Genomic DNA, 6,823 nt, shown 5'->3' on the forward strand with positions numbered 1-6,823 from the left:
TTCAGATGTTCTAAGTGACTTCCTTCCTCTACACCTTTCTGGGTGCCTGGCCCTAACTTCACCCAGCCAGAATTACATGAAGTTCAACTTCAAGGGCCCAGAGACAAACAGAAAGCCTCACTCTGCAAATTGGACAATCTACAGAATCCAGTGCAGCCTAGGAACAAACGATGTCATGTGTTTTCCAAGGAATTTCCCACCCTTGTCAGTGAGAATAGCCCAGTCAGCTAGGCAGTCCATTGTGTAATATTCTCCCAGTCTCTCAAGAAGTAAATGTCAATCAAGATTTCCAGGAGACCCAGCCAACTGATGTATCAGAAACCATTAGTTGAAACATAACATTATGTTATAATTAAAACATAATGTTATGATTGAACAGCTCTCTCCCAAACAGGTCAAGTGGGAAGATTTTCATAAGAGTTAGATCATAAAAGTAGGTACCGCTGAAGTCCAGTGGTATAAAAAGAGATGACTCAGTATTGAAGAATAACAATCCTGCAGCATCCGTTATGGTTATTTCATTGCATTTTGAGTGCAAATAATTAAAAATCTGCCTGCACTACAATGCCATTGCTGAATTTCCAGTTTTGCTTTCTATAGGGATAAGCACCCTATGAAGATAAATATTTTTTAAGGACTTAAACTTTCAGGGGGAAAAAGTAACCCAATTAATATATTTTAAAATTCCCCCATCTCAGTGAGGACAATCAATGAATTAAATTCCTAAACTGATGAGTGAGTCTATTAAAATGTAATTATATAAAACGTCCCAGTGCCATTAGATGAAGTTTTCTTACTCTGTTTTGGCGTTACTTCTCTAGGGGTCTGAGTTGCTGATATAGGATGCCTTTGTTCCCTGTCTGATTCTGGATCCAACCAAGGAGAGAAGTGGGAATCAGATAGATGGAAGTAGAGTATCATCATCAACCATTGCAATGATGATATATTAAAGATTCTGGGCCAGGCACAGTGGCACATACCTGTAATCTCAGCAGCTCGCGAGGCTGAAGCAGGAGGATTGGGAGTTCAAAGCCAGCCTCAGCAACAGTGAGGCACTAAGCAACTCAGTGAGACCCTGTCTCTAAGTAAAAATACAAAAACGGGCTGGGGATGTGGCTCAGTGTTTGAGTGTCCCTGAGTTCAATCCCTAGTAACCCATCATCCAACCCTCTACCCCAAAAAATGTTCTGGTCAGATATCAAGGTCAGATGGCTTCTTTGACTCCCTGCAGCCAGTTTAGACCTTGAAGCTGTTGTCTGAAAACAAGTTTGAGTTTCAACAGTAGACTCACTTAACCAGGATTCCTGCTCTGAACTACTCCAGAGGAAGAGGGTATTTATTACTCATAAATGTTGACAGATTACTTCCAACCAGTTAAAAAATATCTCTAAGTACCCTACTTAGCTGAGACAAATAAGTTAAGGGCTTGGAGTAATTTGGAGAGAAAATTTCCTCTTGGGAACCAAATAAATGGAACACACAAGTTTCCTAAAAGATGTATTTTATTTATCTACTTAATGCTGTTTCCGAATCCATGATGGGCCCCAATAATCCTCACCTCCTAGTCTTCAGATCCTTGTGAGATATCCTCCCACATTGTACCAGGATCAGTCTGTATGACATGTGGAAGAAGCGATGGTGTGTTATGTTCAATATTAGGTCATAAAAGAGACTGTGGGATCCACCAGAGGGGCTCCCTCTTGCTTTCCTCCTTGCTTATTCCAAGGGAAGCTGGTTGCTATGTCGGCGGCCGTCCTGAGGAGAGGACTATTCAGAGAGGAAGGGAAGCCTCCAGCCAACAGTCAGTGAAAAACAGGCCGAACAACAGCTTGAGAGTGAGCTTGGAAAAGGCCTCTCTGCCCCCAGTCAAGCCTTCGGCTCATGAAGCCCCAGGCAATAGCTTGATTATATCAGAAAAAAACCGAGCTAGAAATATCCAGCTAAAGGGCTCCCAGATTGCTAATCCTCAGAACCAGGTTGAGATAAGACATCTGTGTTGATTTAAGCATTTTTGGAGTAAATTCTTATGCAGAAATGATTAACTAATGGTTATTTATATATTTATAAGTTTTCTCCATGTGCCAAGGACTATGGGAGTCCCTATCCTCAAGATCTGCTATGCTGGAGGGAAATTGCAATGTGTATAGGCTTGTCACAAAGCTTCCTATGACAACTTTATGAAGCCAATGGGCTGGTTTTGAGTTTCTAGAAGAGAGAACTATGGCTCAGAGGTTAAACATTATGTTCAAGGCTACAAGTTGGCCGGTTATGCCAAAATCACTAATAAAAGTTAAGTTTGCAACATGTGGAGAGTGTCATTAGTTTCTAGATATGCAAGAGAGAAAAAAAGACTTAAATTGGTATTCCACTGGGAACAAAAAAGTAGTCGAGTTTTATTGTTGTAGGATCCAGGGTGACAGCCCAGCATGTGTGCCTTGCTTAGCCTCTCTCTGCATCTTAGGATAGCTTCTGGGGATAGTTGTCTCATCCTTGCCTTCATAGGTTATGCCTAGGGTAACATGAGGGTTTTATTATTGTTGTTGTTCAGGGATTGAACCCAGGGGCACTTAACCACTAAGCCACATCCCCAGCCCTTTTTTATATCTTATTTAGAGACAGGGTCCCACCAAGTTGCTTAGGGCCTTACTAAGTTGCGGAAGTTGGCTTTGAACTTGCAATCCTCTTGCCTCAGCCTCTAGAGCCACTGGAATTACAGGCATGCAACACTGTGCCCAGCTTAATATGAGGTTTTGACTGGGGTAGCCCCATGCTAAAGCACCCCTCATTTAAAGATAGCCTTGGCCACTGGAAAGGGTCCAACCACTAGCTTTCTCAAGGAGATTGGCTATAGAATGGGTAGATCTGATTTAGCATTGTTTAACTTTGATCACGTTTTATCACGCTCATTTGTTAATGTGAAGGTTGCTTTGTTTGTTATTGTTTTTTAATGAGTAGCAATATAAAAACCATACATTTTAATACATAAAATTTTAAATACCATTAAATGAGTAGAACTTTTTTGGAAGAGTATCATAGTGACCACTAGACCTGGGTGTATTAGCATACCTGAACAACACCATGCATCATTAATTAATGAACTCTTCAGCTCGGGACCACAAAACATAGTAATTTACCCAAGTTACCAAGGTAAGAAATCTTATCTTCACCAAATCACAGAAAGTATTGTAAATTAAGAAAAATTCATTCCTAGCCACTGAATAATAATTGCATTTAAGAATTTTCTAAGGTCAAAAGAATTTAAATCTTTAGGCAGACAGTTACATCAGGTTTGATCATCCATATTTTTACTATGAATACATTTATTTATGAATAAATAGGTTGTATCAATTAACACTATAACAGCTGGAACAATAAAAGTGAAAATTAATGTTTTTGCATATGATCTTTTTGGTCCCAGTTGGCGTTTTTGTGTTTTGGGATTCATATTCCAAATCTCACGTCTTTGGTTATGGTAGAGGATGACAAATACAGCTGATAATCTGCTGTAAAGGGGAAGGGAGAACAGAGTTCTGAAAGCTCATGTAAGTAGAGATTAATGCTATGAACTAGAGCATCTTCAGATGAATGTCAGTGCAAATTAGTAACCATATCCATAAAGAAGGATCAGTACTCCTACTGCGTGCCCTAATCCCACCCCATACCTTAACATCAATTCTTGTTTTTTGCTCTACTTGGGGATACTCGATCTCGCCAGTTTTTAAAAATGCAATTCAGAAATGCACAACCTGTGCCACTCAGAATTTTGTAAGGAAGATGCAAGCCGATGAAGACAATGCTTCTTCAATGGAATTGCCTGAGGGTTTTCTGCTGAAAAGATTCAGAATATATGGCTTATGAGAAATATTTTTAAAAAAATCAAAAAAGTTTTGGAAATTTGTATCAGATTAAGGTTACCTAAATCTTTTCTAAATTCAAACACAGTTTTCCCCCTACCCCTTATCTGAAAAGGATGCATTCCAAGACCCCCAGTGGATGCCCGAAACCCTGGAGAGTCCTGAACTCTTATATACACCATGCTTTTAAAAAAAACTTTATGTACATACTTACAATGAAATTTAATTTATAAATTAGGCACAATAAGAAATTAATAATAAAATATAATAATTATAATAATATAATAAAGTTTTCAGAATCTCTACTCATGCTGTTTGGGGTTATTTTTAAGGAAAATAAAGGTTATTTGAACACAAGCACTATGATACCACCACAGTTGAACTGATAACAAAGATGGCTAGTGAGTGACTAATAAGTGGGTAGCATATATAGCACGGATACACTGGATAAAGGGATGATTCATATCTCAGGCAAGATGAAGCAAGGCAATGGAAGACAAGACAGAGCAAGACACTGCTCAGAATGTTGTGCAATTTAAAAATGTATGAATTGTTTATTTCTGGAATTTTCCATGCAAAATTTTTGGACCACAGTTGACTGAAAGTAAATGAAACCTTGGAAAGTAAAGTTATGGATAAGGGAGGGCTGCTGTTATGAATTTTCATGTTCAAATCCCCTATCCTTTATGAATTAGTAGTTCATGTGAATGCTTAACAACCTGTGATCCATAGCAATATGGTATTTCCATTCATTCATTTTTTTTCATTCATTTAAAAACACTTGTTGTATATTTATTATGAGTCATATCTGATTCTAGGAAATTATATTCTGCAGTTTTTATAGGGACCGAATTAGTAAAAAGATGATTTACAGTGCAGGAACTTTGTAAATGCTTGTGAACAGACCATAAGATCATGAACCCAGATTAAGTTGTGGGTGGATTCCTTGAAGAGTAGTGCCTATGCCGAGCCTTGAATTTGGGGTGGAGTGGAGATTACCAAAGATAGGAGGTAGAGAATGCTGGGTGGGTTGAGTGTATCTCATGATGGCCCTTTCAATGAGGCTGGAGGGGTGGGCAGAACCAGATCAAGCTAAGGAGTTTCTATGTGATTCTGAAAGCAATGAATGGGGGAGTCACTGAAGATGTTTAAGGAGTAAAGTGAAATGATCTGTTTGGTGTTTCAGAAACATGGCTCTGGGGGACTTCCATTATTGGCAGTTCAATAGATGTCATACACTGGCAAACGTTCCCACTGGAAACCACTAGAAACTCCAGATGAAAAATATTTTTTTTACATAAATCATTAAATGAATTAATAAGGTGGCAAGAAAGTAGGAAGCACTGAAACAAAAAAAATATTAAGTGAAGATAGGAACTCAGGACATAACTGGGATTACAGGAAGGGTCACCATGCCTGGTTTAATTGTCTTATTTTAAAATCTGTATCCAACAACTAAAGAGTAAACATTCTTTTCACACACATTTAAAATATTTCAAAAACTGGGCTTGGGTTGTGGCTCAGTGGTAGAGCACTTGCCTAGCATGGGTGAGGCACTGGGTTTGATTCTCAGCACCACATTAAAAAAAAAAAAGATATTATGTCCATCTACAACTAAAAATATTTTAAAAAATATTTCAAAAATGGTAATCTATGGAATCCTAAGTTTTGACTTCATATAGATTCTTTTTTGTACATAGTAAAATTAAGCTAGAAATCAACTAGAAAATTATCATATTTTTAGAAATTTAATTACTCACATATTACTATCCTCTCTATAATATCTGTAAGATCTACAATGACATCCACTTGTTCATTCCTGCTGGTAGTTATTTATGCATGTCCTTTTATATCTTTGAATTTATTCATTTTATTAGTCTTTCCAAAAAATTTTTGCCTTTACTGATTCTCTTTATTTTATGCTGGTTCTAAATTTCATTTCTGCTTTTCTATTTATTTGTTATTTCCTTCAACTTTCATTTTGTTTAATTTTCTCCTAACTTCTTAAGGTGGGTGCTTAGTTTGGTGATTTGGGGTCCCCCCCTAATATATGCATTTAAAGCAAAAATTTCTCTCAAACAATTTTAGGAATACTCCAATACCCTGATGTGTTGTTTGGTCTTTTCATTAATAAAAACATTTTCTATTTTCACTGTAATTTCTTCTTTGACCTGGGTTATTAAGAATTTCTTAGATGTCTTATGATATCATAAAACATCACTTATGATTTCATTTGGTATCTGATGAAATTTGCCTTAAACATTTTCTTTAGTGATTGAAAGCAAGTCAAGTTTGTCATTATGTTCAGATCTGTATACTTTCTGATTATTTTTTGTCTGCTTATTCTGATACTGAAAAGTATGTTAAAATCCACCATGACTGCCTATTTATTTAATTCCCTCTATATTTCCTTTAAACTTTGTTTCATATATTTATGAATCAGTATTAATAGTTTCATGCACATTCAGAATGGATTTCTCTTCCCCATTAATTGATCGTGTATCATCATGAATTTTTCATATGTATTTGTAGTAATGCTTTCGCCTTAAATCCTTTTGTGATCTACTAATATCATTATAATTACACAGCTTTCTTTTATTTAGTGTTTGTAGGGTTTTATCTATCTATCTATCTATCTTTTTTTGTTTTGTTTTGTTTTTGTTTTTGCCAGTACTGGGGATTGAACCCAGGGCCCTGTGCATGCGAGGCAAGCACTCTACCAACTGAGCTATAACCCTAGCCCCTGGTTTTATCTTTTTCTACCCTTTTACTGCCAACTTTTCTGTATCATTATATTTTATTTATTTTTTCCATACTCTTTATTGGTGCATTATAGTTGTACATAATGGTGAAATTCATCGGTACATATTTATACTTGTGAGCAACATAACAATATAATTTGGCCAATATCACTCCTGCCCCAGGGTTTCCCCTTTTCCTGCCCTCCTCCTCCTTCCCCTGGTCCCTTT

At 36.9% G+C, this 6,823-nt stretch overlaps 1 non-coding gene across 1 annotated transcript; it reads right to left on the minus strand.

Moving 5' to 3' along the window:
* Window positions 1–6,519: 6,519 nt before the first annotated feature.
* On the minus strand, window positions 6,520–6,595 carry Trnaa-cgc. Its single transcript has one exon. It is a non-coding gene; the product is annotated as a tRNA-Ala (tRNA).
* Between the last annotated feature and the right edge of the window lie 228 nt (window positions 6,596–6,823).

The sequence above is a fragment of the Marmota marmota genome, unplaced genomic scaffold (assembly GCF_001458135.2).
Source record: "Marmota marmota marmota unplaced genomic scaffold, marMar, whole genome shotgun sequence".
In the NCBI taxonomy this organism is placed as follows: domain Eukaryota; kingdom Metazoa; phylum Chordata; class Mammalia; order Rodentia; family Sciuridae; genus Marmota; species Marmota marmota.